Here is a 19,722-nt window from a genome sequence, read left to right as displayed (position 1 = left end):
TCTCTTCTTTTAATTTGTTCAGAATCTCAGAGGCTGTGACTTATTCTAGTATGTCCTGTTTCCAAAATATTCGACATCAACAACATACCAGGAAGTTGATCTGATTTTTAATCACTCACCAAACTCTAATCTATCACAGTTATTAGAAGTAGTGCTGTAATTTCATATGAATCCTATAAGAATATTCACGTGTTGTATTTTACCTAAGATTTAGTTCATTGCTAATTCCTCCAAACACTCTCTACAGGGTCCTAAACCTATATTTGATTGAAATTGTTGTTACATTGTCCTGCATGGATCTGGTGGCAAGATTAATTGACATGTGGTATCTATTTTCTTTGCCCTTGCATGAAGTTATCTCGATCTCGGCATTTATGTCTGAGAACTCCCGAGGATATTGCCGAGAAGACCAACGTGGTGTGGGAGCCATCCAAGGATTTTAAGCACCTGAACTTGAAGTTTCTCCAGATGATCGGGTTCTTGGAGGAAGACAAGGTGACAACCTATATAAGGCTTGTCATGGAACGAGCTGTGGGGTTGAAGAAAATCGAGCTGCAAGGTTACCGCCCATGCAGGGGCTACAATGCCTCCGACCCTAACAGGAAATCCCAGGTGGATGAAGCTAGCAGGCGTCGGATTAAGGAGCGACTCGAGCATGGATCCTCCTCATCTGTGGAGATAGTAATCTGTTGACAGGTATGGTCAAGGAATTTAAGTTTCAGAACGATCGCAGGTGCTAGATCGACTACTGTGTGCAGTCAGTTATAATTTTAATTTTCAGTTATTGATAGGCCTTGAGTACTTGATTGGTCTGAACGTCACAATGTAGCTAGATTATGTGCCTACTCCAATCTGGGATCATGGTTTTCTCTTTCAATTTACCGAGTAATTGCCTACCCATCACTGAAATTCTCAACTTGCTGAGGCTCTCTCTTTTCAGAACATCAACCAGCATTTGACTGAAAATTGTGCAGATTAATTCAGTTCTGCTTCAGTCGAACTATTCCCAACATGCCAACATATTGGAAATGACCGGCAGTAGAACGGGGTAGCACTTCGACAACATATTGGAAATGGCCGGCAGTTTGGTCCAACATATAGTTACATACAGCATCAGTCGAACTATTCCCAACTATGGCAACATGCATTCAGCAGAGATACGCAGCAAGTGCAGATGACCGCCCAAGAATAATACTAGTACAGTACATCAGAGTCTGCATTTCACCACCGGACTGCCATCACAAACTCCATTATTAAAGCTCAAAAAATCAATAGTATATGAATCGACTAAAGTCGCGTAAAAAGGACGTATCAAGAAATGGATATGTAGAAGAGCTTGTGCGATGGTATCTAGTTCTCTCAAAGGAAATCTGAGAATTCTCCAGCTGGAACATACCAGTCTTTTATTCCATCATATGCTGTTATTCCCTCTGTAAAGAAATATAAGAGCGTTTAGATCACTCTTATATTTCTTTACAGAGGGAGTACATGGTAATACCTGCGTTTTTTTATATGAAATAAAATCAAGAGGATAGCTCAACCAAACAAACAGCACGTAAGGGCATCTACAACAGCATGCCCAAATTTCCTTAGAATCCCAAAAACAGAAAATATGGGTATTTTGGCTAAAAACGTATCTCCAGCAGCAATACCCAAATGTGCATGGGTACCCATATTTTTTGGGTAGGTACCTATATTTTGCTACCAGATACCTGAAAATGGGTATTCCCACCTAGAGTACCCAAAAAGATGCAAAACGTGGCAGGAAGGGCCCCGAGCGGAAGTTCCATGCACGAGTTGCCACCCCACTCGCCGACTCATTTAAACATTTTAAATAAAATTCATAGAAAAATTGTACCCTAAATACACCATAAACACTAAATTGGTTATCTCTCTTGGTTAGATATTTGCACCTTATAAGTTATTTCTACCTTAACCCGTCACTACATTATTGTTGAGTTACCATTCAATTATAAATTATTGAGACAATATGTCGACCGTGTAAAAGAATATTGAAATCTATTGAGATTATTTCCATTAGTTAGTTGTATAACGTTACATAGGTAATTAGGCTCATCAACCCTTAGGCTCCTACGTAACGGAACATGCTACGCGAAACAAAACGAAAAATCCACGCAAGATCCAACCAAGATCACTATTGAGGAGCAGGTAACGAGATTTCTTTGCAAATTACACTCTTCTACAAAACTTTGATGGTATGTAACTCTTGTTGCATGCATGCAACTCTACTTTAATTCTTCCAGTAATTTTGATTACGGATCATTTTATTCGGAAGCAAACAATTCCTCATGTCTCCACGGATTAAGTAAGCTGAAGTATCTCGACCCCAGTGACAACAATTTCATAGGGAGTATCCTAGGATCTGTCAGCAAATTGGTTTCACTGGAAATCTCAATGGAACTGACATTGGTGGGGCTCTTAATAGTACATGCACTGAAACTAATCAATTTAACATTGCCATTCAGTTGGTGCGATTAAATGTGTTCCTCTAAGCTACAAAGCTCCTGCTGAATGGGCTTCTTTTCCTTGCACCAGATCGTCAAAGCACCTACAAGATTATTTGTACGAGCAGAAAAACATCTATTTCTAGCAGAGTTCCAAGCTTTTTTTTTTTGCAAAGGATTGGTAATCATTCTCTTGCAACCACTAATTGTCAAATTTGAAAGTTTGCTTTGGTTTTTTAAAGCCAAAAGTATACTTTTCGTCCCTCGACTCTTGACAGAGTATAGATTTGATCCCTCAACTACGGAACCGGACAACTTGCACCCCCAAGTCTTCAAACCGGACATGTTTCGTCCCTTCTCTTAATTTTGACCGGTTTTGGTGCTGTTGACCCTGGTTTTGACCGGTCCAAGCTGACGTGGCAAAGAAGACCAGCAAATTGGCCTCCCACTTCCTCTCGCTCGTACAGAGAGGAGCAAACTGGCGTTTTTTTTTTTGCGGGTGTGGAGCAAACTGGCGTTGATGGTGGTCTCGACGGCATGAGCGCGGCGCCAGGAGAGGGTGGATCGCCATGGCTCAACCTACTCGTCGCTGGGCTGGAGAACGTCACCGTCGTGGACGGGCTGGGGCACCTCATGGTTGGTTGTGGTGGTTCTCGCCGTCGTCGCCGACCTTCGCGCATGGGGCCACTGCTTGGATCCAGCAGCGTGATACGGAGGCGGAGGTGGAGGCGCTGCCGCTCGTCGTTGGCGTGCGGGCGTTGAGGTGGGTGCTCTCCCGCGGCCAACACCCCTACTATAGCCCACCGAGTTCGTCTCCGCCAACCTCCCGCAACACTCGCCCACAAGCTCACGCTCGACATGTACCTCGCCGTCGAACGTAGCCCAGACTCGTCCATCCCATCGTATTTCGTGTTGCTCAGCGCTTGGGACCCCACGCGCCGGCGGCTCCGCATCACTCCCGCGCGCGTCTTCACCCCAACATGCTTCGTGGCTGCGTGCTCGGGCTCCCGGCCCTTCAAATTATGTTGGCGTTGTGTGAGCGCAGCTCTGGTGGCATGCTGCGAGTACTTGCACATGCAGAAGCCACACGGAGCCGGCCTCGATGAGCCACGTCCTGATCTTGTCATGCTTCGAGTGCAAGTTCATGAGGACGCAATTGTTGGCTGCAGTTCCTGCCATCCTGCTCCATTGGAGAGCTACGGGCCAATAGCTCCTGTGCGACGTTTATGAGGTGAATTGGTAAGAGTGCGACGTTGTTCGAGCGAATGGCTGTGGTGCGACACATTTGAGCGTGTAAATAGCCCAGGGCCACATGGGGTGTTAAATATGGTTAAATTGGTCGTCAACCAAGCCCGCCCGTTTATGTTAGGACATGTGGGTCCAACTTAATTGTTCCTCAAAACAGCTGACCGTGCCCTGCCACCCGACCGTGCCGGGTCCGCCACTCTGCCCCCCTTCTTCTCCGGTGGTGGCGGATCTTGCGTTCTCGGTGGCGGCGGCGGAGCCCTCGTTCTCAACGGCGGCGGAGCCTTCGTCCTCAGAAAATGGTGAGTGAATTCAAACCCTAGTCGCCCTCCCGTTCCTCTCTCGGGCCCGTAGATCTCAGCTCGTTTCCTCTGTTTTCGCTTGCGGAATTGATAGGTTGTGAGGGGAGCCCGTGGGCATACTGAGATGGAGCCGCCAGATTCAACTTCGAATAGGTAATGCGCCTCTCTCCGATCCAATTTTGCATGCAATTAGGGGGTGGCCTCGTCTGCTCTTTCTCACGGGCTCACACTGTCCGCCACTGATAGAGGGGATGCTGCCGCTCGGACCTTCGAATTGACAGTCAATTTCTTTCCATCAAAGGCAAAATTAGTTGATGGTAGCATACAAAACATTGAGAGAGACACAATTGTTAAATGGGAGGTTGAGTTTACAGAGATTGATCCACAAGTTCTACAGAACATGGGAGAGACGACAGTGAAGAAATGGGTGGAAAAAATTGGGGAGAATATTGTTTGGGGTCCAGAGCAAGAAGTATCACTGTTGCGGTTTGATGATTGGAAAGGAGAGTATGTGAGAATAGAAGATGGTGAACAGATTATTGAAGAAATCGATCGGCAAAACGGCTGGACTAGCAAACGGGCTAATTTTTTTGCTGAGCTCGTTGATCTGAACATTTTCTCGAAGGTTGGATATGTGCCATCACAATTGGCTGCGCAGATGGTAGATGATGATTGGGCTACACAGAGGCCATTGATTCCCATGTGTACTGAACTTACAGTAATAGCCGAAGAGGGACAGGTGACTGGAACTGAAACTGAAACTGCAGCAACTGTTGATTGGAATATAGTTGAATTAGATGAGCCTACTGATTTGGTCATTGCACCAATGCCTGACATTGAGATGGCCAAACTTTTTGGCATTCCAGTCGATGATAGAGATAAGCAGGAGAGGGGCGAATCTAGTTTGCCTGCTAATGCTGATGAAGAAGTAGATGGACAGTTGATGGAACAAGCTGCAGATGAAGTAGATGATGCACATGATGATGAGCTGGTGCATGTGTATGACAAAGAAAACCCTGTCATTGAAGTAGGCAAGTTGTTCCCAAGCATGAAGGAGTTTAGGATGCGTTTCAAGACTTATGCAGTGAAACATGAGTTTGATGCCAAGACTGTTTGGACTGATAGAAAGAAGTTTTATGCGAGGTGCAGAGGATTTGATGGTAGTGTGAAGCCTTGCAAGTGGTACATATCTGCTAGACTGCAACCTGATGGAAGTACTGTCAGGGTTAACCAAATCCCCAATCAACATACTTGTATTACAAGTTCACAGAGAGTATCAACCATGACATCACAACTTTGGGTTGCAGAAAAGATCACCCCAGTTTTAGCCAAAACACCAAACACTACTGCCAAGAAACTCAAAGTAGACTTGGAAAAGATGTACCCCATTAAACTGAAATATACCACAGTGTGGAAGGCAAAACAAAGGGCAATGAAAAAATTATATGGTGATTGGGCAAATACATTTAGGATGCTTTACAACTTCAAAGCAGAGGTGGAAAAGAGGTCACCTGGCAGTGTTGTGGAGATAGATACAAAGGTATCAGCCGAAGGTGAAGTCAAGTTCTCCAAGTTTTTTATGGCTTTGAAGCCTTGCATCGATGCGTTCAAAGCAGGGTGCCGTCCATATTTGAGCATAGACTCATCATTTTTGACAGGCAAGTGGAATGGTCAGTTGGCAGCATGCAATGCTCTAGATGGACACAACTGGATGTTTCCTATTGCCGTTGGCTTATTTCAGTCAGAAACAGAGGCTTCATGGACATGGTTCATGATCCAGTTGAAAAGATGCCTAGGGCCAGTGTCACCTTTGGCTATACACACAGATGCATGTAAGGGGCTTGAAAATTCAGTGAAAAATGTTTTCCCACATGCTGAGCAGAGGGAGTGCTTCGGTCATTTGTGGATGAATTTGATCAAAAAATTTAGAGGAGAAGAATTTGGGCGCATGTGGCCAGCAGCAAGATCTTACACTAGACAGACACACAAATATCATCTTGATAAGATAATGGCAACATGTGATGAGTTTGGTCCATGGCTGAACACCTACCATTCCTTGTTATGGTACAGGTCAGCATTCAACACTGCCATCAAGTGTGACCACATCAACAACAACTTGGCAGAGAGTTTCGACAACAAGGTGAAGGAGTTAAAAGATTTGCCTGTGCATGACATGGTTGACCAAATCAGGATCATGCTCATGCGGTTGTGGGAATTGAGAAGAAGGATAGGTGATTGTCTGCAAGGTGATAAGCTTCCAGCAGTGGTACAACAGGTGGTCAATAGGAGCAGATGTCTTTCACATTTGTTTGTTGAAAAATCTTCACCTTGGGGTGCTGAAGTTAGAGATAACAAAACTGGAAGGAGACATGTTGTTAACACTGAATTGCATGATTGCACTTGCCTCGAGTGGCAACACACTGGTAAACCATGTGAGCATGCCATTCTCTTCTTAGCATCCCAACCGAAGATAAACATGCACCCATATTTGCATGAATATTATTCGGTAGCAAGATTCAAAGCTGCATATGCTACTCCAATTCCAGCACTTACAGATCAGTCTCAGTGGCCTGAATTGGACATTGAATTTTCCATGTGTCCTCCCTTAACGAAAAGAAAGGCTGGCAGGCCTAAACAGAGTAGATTCAAGGCATGGTTTGAGAAAGGTGGGAGTAGTAAGAAGGGAAAGAAAGATGGAAAGCCAAAAAGGGCCCAAAAAGGTAACAAAAACAGATGCAAGTTGTGCCAGGAACTTGGGCACATAGTGGGATCTGTCAAATGCCGTTACACTCCTGATAAGCCAAAGTATGTTCTTTTTTATTTGTCTGTGTTTTGATTTGGTGCTTTTTTCCAATTACTATATCTATAACATTTTCCCAATGGCCAGGAGGAAGCGAGCAAGTCAGCCCCTTGTTGTTGAATAGTGTTGGCCAACAAAAAAAGCAAGAGTCAATGGCGGTAGAAAGAAGAGAAGTGTGCCTGAGCCTGAGCAGACTGAAGAAAACCCTGCTGCAGTCAACATTCAGACTGAAGAAACTGCTCTCGAGGTTGAAACTGAACCTGAGCGTGTCGAGGTTCAGACTGAAGAAACCCATGTTGAGGTACACACCGAAGAAACTGAAACTGCTGTCAACATTGAGACAGAAGACACTGATCACGAGGGTGTTGGCGAGGTGTTGAAAAGACCAGTGAAGAAAACCAAGATGATCAGTGAACTTGTGTGTGTAGTAGAACCAAAAACAAGAAGTGCTAAGACGAAGAAGGGCATGCGACGTGGTAGGAAGAGGTAGAACAGAGAACAGTTTGAAAATTTGGGGCATGTAATAATATTTGTAACTTGGTGCGTACTGGTAGTCACTATGTATCCCCGTATTTCTATTCGAACTTGTTTGTTGGTACCTTGTCTAAACCAGCCAAATAAAATTCAAATTCAAATTCAAATTTGGGCTCAAATTTGAATTAGGGATGGGGTATTGATGTTTTAATGCTATCTAAAGTACCTCAACTGAAATATGTTTGCTTGCTGATCATTCCGAGCCCTTTTGGTAAGTTGAACTCATAGTCATGAAAAGTGTGTCTCAAATGACCTTCAAAGGTAGGGTAAACGACCTCATATTTAAGCAAGTTTTTTTCGGCACCTTGTCTAAACCAGCCAAATAATTTTTCTACACATCTATTCTACCTATATAGTGTAAATCTAAAGTCTCACTACTTATTGAATTAATTTTCTATTATTTTCTTTTCTTTTTGAAAAAACAAGGTTTAATAGAATATTATATATAAAACAAGTTTAAAACATGAAAAAGAGAAAAGTAAGTTAAGATCTTTCTTAGTTAATCCAAAATGAAGTTTTGATGAGGTTTTCACACTTTTCATTTTCAAAACCCCACCTACTCTCGGGTGCCCACTACTCTCTCCCTTGAACTCCATACTACATTGTTCGAGGAATGACAATTTTGTGAAGGATTTTTCGTAAAAATGTATGTAAACCATATTTATATTTTTCTCTCGTTACTATACGACATAATAAGACTATGTGCGCAAGTTTTATATATTTTTTGATTTTTTTTGAATTAGTTATGCTCAACCCTAATGAGTCAAAACCCCTCAAAACCTCTCAAAACCCCTCAAAATCCCTCTCAAAACCCCTCAAAACCCCGCACACTACCGGGTCATCGATCGTTGTGCGTGGACGGTTGAGATCAGGTGCTAGGGTTAGCTACAGTGTGCATCGATCCGCATAAGACGCGCTGATTGGTTGAATCAGTGTGCATCGATCCGCATGAGATGCGCTGATTGGCTGAATCGGTGGGGTTTGGATCAGCCTCTCTCGTTGGGGCATCAGGACCGTTCATTTGAATCCAACGGCAAGAGTTGACGTGGTGCATGGACCAAGCCTACGCAGTGCCCTTTCCATCGTTGCATGCATGCCCGTGACTACCCGCAGCATGCATGCCCACCCGCAGAACTGCGCCCGTGCGTTGCATGCATGCCCTCGACGTAGCCCTGCTCCGCCATCCCTATCGACGCAGTAAGCCGTCGCATGCCTACCATTAGAACCGATGCAGCGTCGCATCAAAGCATGCACCCGGCCACAATGCAGCAGCCCGATGAAGACAACCAAAAAGCCAACGCTGCATGGCGTGATGTACATGGCGTGCTCCTCTTTGAGGACGCAATACTGGCATGGGGTATCGATGTGGGTATCGATGCAGTTCAAACGGCGTGCTGCCCGTTACAAGATGGGTAAATGAAGGCGTCCATTATTGTCACGTCTCGCATCGACCGAACGTTGCCCTCTAGCCAGGCCCTAGCAAGATGTGCAAATTAATGGGCTACGGCATGAATGCATGGGCGGCACACGCAGAGAACCCGGGGCAGGCGTGTCCCGTTGACCCACGACGGCACAGACGCGTGCGTGAGCCCGTCCCCCTTGACCCGCGACCGGTGGCACAGAAGGATCGCAGCCCGTTTCCCACGCTCGTGTACACACTTTCATGGGGCGCCACCAAACGCCGCCCGCCCATTAATTCTACGGGGTGAAACCACGTCGCACTTGGGCTATTTAAGCCGGGCACTATCGTCTTCCTCTCCCTCCTCATCCACACCCCATCCTCTGCCTCCTCTGCCCTCCTTCTTCCTTCTTCTCCATCAAACCCGATCGAGCCCTCGAGCCACCCCGCCACCATGTAGTACAACGCCCTCACCTACCGCTTCCTCCCAACCGTGCCGGAACGGCTCTACCCAGCCGGAGCGTATGTAGAGAGAACCCTTAGGGTTTGGGCGATCTCGAGGTGGAGGGGCGCAAGGGAGTTAACGGAGTTCTTCCTTGCGACCGGCTTCCGCCACCTCCCCCGCGGCTCTCCTCGGATGTACCATCTTGAGGAGGTCAACCACAAGAGCGTTGTTGTTAGGCTCCTCGCCACGTTCACTAACCCTTTCGATGCGTTCCATCTCCTCGGGCGAGCGTATTGGGTTGGTTGTGAGTTCATAGCTTTCACCACCTACAATATCTTCACCGACTTCAACGACATCTTCCCCAACAACGGCGTTATGCACACGCTCCCGTACCCCATCAACAACGGGGAGGAGTGAAGGGCGGCGCCCGGAGGAGCGAGGTGGCCCCGGAGGAGGAGGAGAAGAAGAACCCGCGTTTGGTGCCCCCCGATCTATCTAGCTTGCTATAGATCTATCATATTAGTTATTTTAAGTTGTAATCGTTATGCTACTATTATTAAGTTTTATTAGTACTTTAAGTTGTAAGGCTATCATGGAGTTGGAAGGCTATTGTGGAACTATGGGTTGCAACCATTATGCTTCTATATAATCGTTATGCTACTATATATATTGTGTGGTTCGTGCTATTATTTGTGAATTGCTATGGGTTGTTCTTGCTTATTATTCGTGTATTGCTATGGGTTGCTACGGGCCCGGGTTGCTACACCCCAATCACCACACACACCATCTTCAAAATATTGGCCAAACCATGGACATGCAACTAGGAGCCCCATGCAAACCCACTATGGACATGCAACTAGGAAATGCAAACTAATTTACTTCGGGCACTTCATGCAAGCATGCAACTCATTTAGTTCATGGAACCGTAGACATGCATAAAAACAATTAACATTTAGTTTTAGTGCATCAAAAATGATCCATCACAAAATTTAGTGCAAGAAAAAGGCCAAAGTAAAAACAAGTAACATTTTATTGGGCCCCATTTTATTTGCCGAAGTTAGAGGTGGGCTGGTGCCCCTACGCGGGTGGGCTGGTCTTGGGCATGGTTATTTTCTCAGGGCCCATTTTCTCACGGCCCAACATCTATTCGGCAGCCCAGTTTTGTTTTTTACTAGAAACTGAATTTGGGTGTGTACTCTGTTAACTGAAGAACAAAAACAGAGGAAACAGAGCATGAACACTGAATAGGGCCCCTGAGAATATCATTACAATAATTCAAGCAAGATTTTTTTGAATTAGTTATGCTCAACCCTAATCAGTCAAAACCCCTCTCAAAACCCCTCAAAACCCCGCACACTACCGGGTCGTCGATCGTTGTGCGTGGACGGTTGAGATCAGGCGCTAGGGTTAGCTACAGTGTGCATCGATCCGCATGAGACGCGCTGATTGGTTGAATCGGTGGGGCTTGGATCAGCCTCTCTCGTTGGGGCATCAGGACCGTTCATTTGAATCCAACGGCAAGAGTTGAGGCGGTGCATGGACCAAGCCTACGCAGTGCCCTTTCCATCGTTGCATGCGTGCCCGTGACTACCCGTAGCATGCATGCCCACCCGCAGAACTGCGCCCGTGCGTTGCATGCATGCCCTCGACGTAGCCCTGCTCCGCCACCCCTATCGACACAGTAAGCTGTCGCATGCCTACCATTAGAACCGATGCATCGTCGCATCAAAGCATGCACCCGGCCACAATGCAGCAGCCCGATGAAGACAACCAAAAAGCCAACGCTGCATGGCGTGATGTACATGGCGTGCTCCTCTTTGAGGACGCAATACTGGCATGGGGTATCGATGTGGGTATCGATGCAGTTCAAATGGCGTGCTGCCCGTTACAAGATGGGCAAATGAAGGCGTCCATTATTGTCACGTCTCCCATCGACCGAACGTTGCCCTCTAGCCAGGCCCTAGCAAGATGTGCAAATTAATGGGCTACGACATGAATGCACGGGCGGCACACGCACAGAACCTGGGGCAGGCGTGTCCCCTTGACCCACGACGGCACAGACGCATGCGTGAGCCCATCCCCCTTGACCCGCGACCGGTGGCACAGAAGGATCGCAGCCCGTTTCCCACGCTCGTGTACACACTTTCATGGGGCGCCACCAAACGCGGCCCGCCCATTAATTCTACGGGGTGAATCCACGTCGCACTTGGCTATTTAAGCCGGGCACTATCGTCTTCCTCTCCCTCCTCATCCACACCCCATCCTCTACCTCCTCTGCCCTCCTCCTTCCTTCTTCTCCATCAAACCCGATCGAGCCCTCAAGCCACCCCGCCACCATGCAGTACAACGGCCCCACCTACCGCTTCCCCCCACCGTGCTGGAAAGGCTCTACTCGGCCGGAGTGTATGTAGAGAGAACCCTTAGGGTTTGGGCGATCTCGAGGTGGAGGGGTGCAAGGGAGTTAACGGAGTTCTTCCTTGCGGCCGGCTTCCGCCACCTCCCCCGCGGCTCTCCTCGGATGTACCATCTTGAGGAGGTCAACCACAACGGCATTGTGGTTGGGCTCCTCGCCACGTTCACTAACCCTTTCGATGCTTTCCATCTCCTCGGGAGAGCGTATTGGTTTGGTTGTGAGTTCATATCTTTCACAACCTACAATATCTTCACCGACTTCAACGGCATCTTCCCCAACAATGGCGTTATGCACACGCTCCTGTACCCCATCAACAACGGGGAGGAGTGAAGGGCGACGCCCGGAGGAGCGAGGTGGCCCCGGAGGAGGAGGAGAAGAAGAACCCAAAGAACCCGCGTTTGGTGCCCCCCTATCTATCTAGCTTGCTATAGATCTATCGTATTAGTTATTTTAAGTTGTAATCGTTATGCTACTATTATTAAGTTTTATTAGTACTTTAAGTTGTAAGGCTATCATGGAGTTGTAAGGCTATCGTGGAACTATGGGTTGCAATCGTTATGCTTCTATATAATCGTTATGCTACTATATATATTGTGTGTTTCATGCTATTATTTGTGGATTGCTATGGGTTGTTTTTGCTTATTATTCGTGTGTTGCTATGGTTGCTACGGGCCCGGGTTTCTACACCCCAATCACCACACACACCATCTTCAAAATATTGGCCAAACCATGGACATGCAACTAGGAGCCCCATGCAAACCCACTATGGACATGGGTGCAACTAGGAAATGCAAACTAATTTACTTCGGGCACTTCATGCAAGCATCAACTCATTTAGTTCATGGAACCGTAGACATGCATAAAAACAATTAACATTTAGTTTTAGTGCATCAAAAAATGATCCATCACAAAATTTAGTGCAAGAAAAAGGCCAAAATAAAAACAAGTAACATTTTATTGGGCCCCATTTTATTTGCAGAAGTTAGAGGTGGGCTGGTGCCCCTACGCGGCATGAACACTGAATAATTTGTGTTCCAAATTACTGCTTCAATTCAGATACATAACTTGGCATGGCGCACAGATCACATCCTCTACCCTGACATGCGTAAATGCCCATTCTAATGACGGATGAACAACAAATAAAACAAAAACAGAGCAATGATACAACAATAGAACCCCCCTGCCATGATATTTGCTTGCTTCTGCAAATCGATCATCTGCATTAGATGTTTCTTGATCTTCTTCAGTTCCCCGGTCAGTTCTGACTCCGCATGAAGTTCAGCATTGCGCGCATACATCGCCATCGGCACGACTCTGCCCGCCCCTCCGCCCGAGCTCCCCGTATTCTCCACAGCAATCGGCGGCACCCCGCCCAAATTGAGCTCCCAGGTTGCGGCCACGCTCGAATCAACGTAGCCCTCAAACTGAATCCTATCAACATATTCATCAATCCACTCGAAATGGTAACATTTCTTCAAGATCTGAAAAGAACAACATGAACCCTAAATCCCAAATTCAAGGAGAAAAAACAAAATATGGATAAATCAAAGCAAAAGACAGCGAAAGAACGGGGTAAGAACTGAGATCTAACCTTGCCATCCCTTCCTGCCATTGGTTTGCTCAAGCATTTCACAAATTTCCGCCCAAGATTGCCATTGTCATCCCTCTTAGTGACCAACCGTTTAAGAGGGTCTGGGCGTGGGCAGTCAGGGCACCTTGTGAGCAGCACTGGTCCATACTGTCGCCATTTTGAGTGCGTGGCGGAGGAGGTAGACATTTGCGCTAGGTCGCCGGAGAAGAGAAAGATTGGGGAAAGGGGATGAATGGGCGGCGGCGGGCGGACGGGCACGGGCGCTCGTCTCTTCTAGCTGCGAGGAGGTGGGTCCCGCGAATAGACAAGTGGTGGGTCCCGCGCTTACGTGGATAAGTGGTGGGTCCAGCCCCCAACAGTTAACGAGGGCATCAGTTGAGTTTAACAGCCATGTCGTGCGTGGGCTATTTACCTGCTCAAAATTGTCACACCACAGCCATTCGCTCGAACAACGCCGCACTCTTGCCAATTCACCTCAAATGTGTCGCACAGGAGCTATTGGCCCGAGAGCTGCGGCACGGCTAGGTGTGCCAGCCAGCAGGTGGTTGTGCCTGCGGCCAGAGGCGCGGAGTCACACGACGGCTTGGAGCGGCGTGTTTAGTGGCCAGCAGGGCAACCGGCGGTGCATACTAGTTAGCAGGGCCACTGATGGTGGCGGTACTGGCTCGTCGACTGACGGGCATGCTTGGTTGTTGCGCAGTGCGGCATTGCACGACAACTGTTCGACGAAACGTCTACACCAAAGATTGATGAAAAGAAATAGAAATATTGCCACGTGGACATGCCTCGTTCGAAACCATGCTGAGTCAGCATGGATACTGCTTCGGTTGAGTCGAGGGATGGAACTTGACCGGTTTCAAGAGTTGGAGGTGCAAATTGTCTGGTTTTGTAGTTGAGGGACCAAATCTAGACTCCGCCAAGAATTGAGGGACAAAAAGTATACTTTTCTCTTTTTTAAACTGGTTGTCAACCTTCTTAGAACATTGGATTAGACAACTTGTGGCAAAAAAATTACGTGACTCCTGCTCGAGGTACGAAGGAGTTGATCTAGTTTGGATATCTCTCAACCGAGATAATTACACGATAGTACCACATTTGGGGCGGTGGTGGCGAATTGGTTCCACTTTTGGAAATTTTTACGTGTCAGTACCACGTTTGGGTCTAACCGTTGCAAATCGAGCTAATCTTCGTATTTCTACGTATTGACGCTGGAACTGACTGCCCGGGCCCGCGCGTCAGCTGCCACGCTGGCGAATCGGCACCCGCCCGCTCGCTCGATACGTGCGGTCCGGCTCGAACCGGACCGGCCCATGCTTTGTCCGTCCCTCTGCTTTCTTCTCTTCCTCTGTTCGTCGACGAACCCTAGCTCCCTCGCGTGTCTCTACGGTGATGGCGGCGGCGACCCCGGGTGGTGGTGGCGGCAGCGGCGGTGGCGGCAACGGCGATGGCGGCGGCGCAAACATTCCCCTCTTCGGCAGCGTCGTGGCAGGAGGAATCGAGGGGAGATCTCCAATCGAGGGCGGCGACGGCTACTCGAGCTTTGAGTATTCCAGCGACGACGACGAGTTCATGGATCCCGCACTGTCCATGGAGCAGCGGGTACGGCTGGCACAACAATGGGTGGCGAACCCTAGCAATAGCCACGAGCTGACCCACGGGCTCGGCGGCGTCCTGTAAGTTTCTGTTTTTGTCTTTTTTTCTTCTCATTTATTTGCTAATTAGGGTTATAGTGTACTGATTAGGCAAATTGCATGTGAATTGTAGTTTATATGAAGACATATGGAATGTTAGGATCCATTTTGACAATAATGATCTGTTAGAGAGGAAGTTAAGTTGTTCAGATGTGACATATCTGAATATGGTTGCATTGATGGAAACACAAGGCTTTAGTATTGATAATTCACTGCTGTTTTACATGGAGACCCCAGGAGAGCAGGGTTTGGAATTGGCTGATAGTAATGTTAAACTACAGTTGATCAAGAGGCAGAATGAGGCGAGTTTGGTGCTTAATTTGCTATTTAGGGCTTGTCCACCAGCTGTCAGTTTAGCACAAAAGGGTTTTGTAGAGAAGCAAAAATTAGATGCAATTGTTTATTCTGAGCCTGTGGTTTATGATCTGGCTGATCCTCCTATGTATGCTGTTGATCAGCAAGGTGTAGCTTATGAAGGTCAGAGTAGCTGCTCTATTGCAGCTGTAGGCCTGCTGTTTTAACACAAGAGAGCAGGAGTGTTCTAAATCCAAAGTTAAAAGAAGTTGTGGAAGAAGAACAAGATATCTATGATGGCAGTTATGCATCTTCATCTGAAGGGCAATATGACAGTGACACTAACCCTTATTATATTGGGGATTTAAGGCCTAACTATAATGAGGAAATGAATGATGCTGAAGACATGGAGATGGAAGAGGGAAACAGACAGATAGAGGAAGAAGTAGAAGAACAACATGAAGAAGAAACAAAGGATGAAGAATCAGAAGAAGAAACAGAGGAGGAAGAACAAGTGCATTATGAGGGTGACACAGAGGTAGAGGAATTATTTGATTTGGAGGATGATGAACCTATTGTTCCAGAAGAGGAAGAAAAAATATCTGTGCCAGCAAAGAAGAAGCAGAAGCTGCAAGTAAGGAGGGGACCAACAACAAGGTCACATTCCAGTGTTTTAGAAGAAGTGCAACCTGATTGGAAACCATCATCAGATGAAGAAGATAATAGTTTACCGAAGGACAGTGAAGATGATGGGTTTCATCCACTAGCATTTGTGCTACCTAAAGGAAGGAAGAGCAGGGCAAAGAAGAGGCCACCTAGAGTATGGTACAATGAGGATTTGGAGCAACCACACCAACAACTACAACTGCAAATGTGTTTCATAGATCAACATCAATTCAGAGATGCTTTGTTGAGCTTGCACATCACTCAGTGCAGAGACTTCAAGTATCACAGGAACTCAGATAAGAGGATCATTGTGCATTGCAAGATTCACAATGCAAGTTCTGCATTGTGGCAGCTGTTATAAAAGGGGAAAACACTTCTGCAATTAAGAAGATGAGATTACAACACACTTGCCCTAGTTCTACTGAAACAACCAGGGTAAGTGCCAAATGGCTTGCAAAGCAATATGAGCCACTATTTAGATCTGATGTCACTACTAGCATACATACACTTATTGATGCTTGCATGGAAAAGTATGGTGTGGATGTGCCCAAGGCTATGGCATATAGGGCAAAAAACCTAGCTGTTGAGGCTGTGTTGGGAGATCATAAGTAGCAATACCCAAGGCTAAGAGACTATGCTCAGACTGTCATGGATACAAACCCTGGGAGTAGAGTTGTAGTCAGCACTGTAACTCCAAGAGCCACTGAAAAAATCCCACATCCAGGACCCAGATTCCATGCCATGTTTTACTACATCAATGGAGCAAGGGAGGGATTTCTACAGGGGTGTAGACCATTCATTGGTTAGTTTATTTTAGCTTGTACACTACTTTGATGTTGTTAGTTTCAATAGCTTGCACATATAAATGCATTTAACATGTTATGTTTACTTCCTGTTTTAGGTATTGATGGATGTTTTATCAAGCTAACCACTGGTGCACAAATCCTTGCTGCCACTGGTAGAGATGGCAATAACAACATATACCCACTGGCATTTGGCATTGTTGGACAGGAGGACAAAGCAAACTGGTGCTGGTTTCTACACCAACTGAAAATTTGTCTTGGAGGAGAAGTTGGACAGTATGGTCCATATACTATAATGTCTGACAGACAGAAGGTATGTCTATCCACCTTGCATTGCCTACTAAATATGTGTTTACATGTGTATTAGACAGTAGCTTAGCTGTTTAAATTGTGTGCACCAGGGGCTACTGTTTGCAGTTGATAGAGTTTTTCCTAACAGTAATCAAAGATTCTGCTTAAGACACATATATGCAAACTTCCAAAATGCTGGCTTTAGGGGGGAAGACCTTAAGAAGTGCATGGATAATGCTAGTTATGCATATAATGAACACAAATTTAATATAGCAATGGATGATCTCAAAGCTAAGAGTGAGGAAGCTTGGCAGTGGCTTAGTGCAATACCCAAGAAAACCTGGGCTAGGCATGCATTTGACACAAATTGCAAGACAGACTTGGTTGCCAACAATTTGTGTGAGGTGTTTAACAAGTACATCCTAGATCATAGGAAAAAACCAATTAGAACTATGTGTGATGGCATAAAGGATAAGCAGATGGTTAGGTGGCACAGGAATAGAGAGAGTGGAAAGGAAGCTAGATGGGAGATCGCACCACATTACAGTGAGAAGTTGGAGATTGAGAAGGAAAGGGCCAGGTACTGCAAACGCATTCAAGCAGGTGTTAACTTGTGGCAAGTAACTAGTGGGGAGCAAACACATGCTGTCAATTTGGAACTTGAAAACTGTGGTTGCAGAAAGTGGGACCTCAGTGGAGTCCCATGTAACCATGCCATCTCAGCAATTAACAAGGCAAAAAGGTTTCCAGAGGACTTTGTAAGCAAATTTTTCAAGAAACCATATTACTTGGCAGCATATGAACCAATGATATATCCTGTCCCTGGTGAGCATGACTGGACAAAGACCCCAGGTCCAGACATAGAACCTCCAGCATTTAAAGTCAAGAAAGGAAGAAAGAAAGAGAAGAGGATAAAGGGAAAATTTGAAGTTCCAAAGCCAAAGTCCACCTCAAGAATGGGGACAATAACTTGTAGCAATTGTGGATTACAAGGGCATAAATACACAAGCTGCTTGAAACAGTTGAAACCTGAGTTGGCCTTAAGAAAGAACAAACATGTGGTAAGCCCTTTGAACTAGTTCTTCACTTTGATGTTTCTGTAAATTACCTTTGTCCCTTGTACATTTCTTACTTGTAGTATTATTAAGTGTGTTTCCTTTGAATTGTTTTCCAAGCCTGCTGCAAGGAATTCACAAGGAAGAGGTGTTGCTCCTACATCTCCTGCAACAACACCTAGAGCTGCTTCAGCAACACCTAGAACTGCTTCAGCAACACCTAGAGCTTCTGCTAGTGCTGGCAGAGGTGGTGGAAGTGGTGCTGGCAGAGGTGCTGGAAGAAGGGCTGGTGGTGGAAGAGGATCTGGAAGAGAATCTTCTAGTGCTCAATCTACTGCTGGGAGAGGTGCTCATTCTTCAAGGCCTTTCTCTGCCCCAAGGCAGTATGGTGCCTCAACTTCTAGTGCTCCTCCTCCACCAACTGATGGCACACACACTGGATGGATGGCCTGGTTCAATGCTAGTAGAGGTGGCAGAAGGTGATGCAAACTTCTGCTGATGCTACAATGTGCACCTACTACAATGTGGAATGTTATATTTTGGTTTGATGTCACTCCAGTAACTACTGCTGATGCTTTATTTTGGTTTGATGCCACTACAACAACTTGTCTTGATGATACATTGTGCTTTATTTTGCTTTGATGATACATCAGCAACTTGTATTCATGGTACAATGTGTATTATTTAGAGTTTGATGCCACTACAATGTGTTTTCTTTTGTGTTTGATGCCACTAAAGCAACTTGTGCTGATGCCAATGGATATCTTGATGGTTCTGTTGGGGATAACTTGATGGTTCATGGATTGATGCCACTTGGGTGGATAACTTGATGGTTTATGTTCATACTTTAATGGCATTGTTTTGCTATTTGGTCATATGGATGAACCAACCTAAACCTAAGCATTAGTGTTTATGGTGGCTATGGGTCGACGGAGCCACCCAAAGCTAACATTTAGGTTTTACGGTGTCTCGGAGTCGACGGAGCCACCTAAACCTAACCTTTAGGGTTTACGGTGCCTCGGAGTCGACGGAGCCACCTAAACCTAACCTTTAGGGTTTACGGTGCCTAGGGGTCGACGGAGCCACCCAAACCTAACCTTTAGGGTTTACGGTGTCTCGGGGTCGACGGAGCCACCCAAACCTAACCTTTAGGGTTTACGGTGCCTAGGGGTCGACGGAGCCACCTAAACCTAACCATTAGGGTTTACGGTGCCTAGGGGTCGACGGAGCCACCTAAACCTAACCTTTAGGGTTTACGGTGCCTCGGAGTCGACGGAGCCACCTAAACCTAACCATTAGGATTTACGGTGCTAACATAACCATCAAATAGTCTTCCAATGCTAACATAATCATCTAATATAAAACCTAGTGCATGAGAAATCATAATCTGAAGTCTAGCAAACATAACACAGAATATCTGATCCATCTTCCAATGCATGATATAACATCATTTCAAGTCTAGCAAACATAACACACAATAGTTACTGGAGTTCAAAATATTATCACTACAAAAAAAAGACACATCCGTGACATTTTGGGCCGAACGAATTTTTTTTCTGTCATACATATGACACTTCTATGACGATAATTGTGACAAAACCCGGTATCATCATAGATGTGGTGGGCTCCTACTTCTATGACTAAAAATCATGACAGAAAATGGGCTTTTCGTCCTGGGCGGGCCGGAGACGCAGCTGCATGACATTCTTTGGGCCGTCCATGACGGAA

Source organism: Aegilops tauschii, chromosome 6 (assembly GCF_002575655.3).
Source record: "Aegilops tauschii subsp. strangulata cultivar AL8/78 chromosome 6, Aet v6.0, whole genome shotgun sequence".
Taxonomy (NCBI): Eukaryota; Viridiplantae; Streptophyta; class Magnoliopsida; order Poales; family Poaceae; genus Aegilops; species Aegilops tauschii.
The sequence above is the reverse complement of the archived record's forward strand: the minus strand, read 5'-3'. Positions refer to the sequence as shown.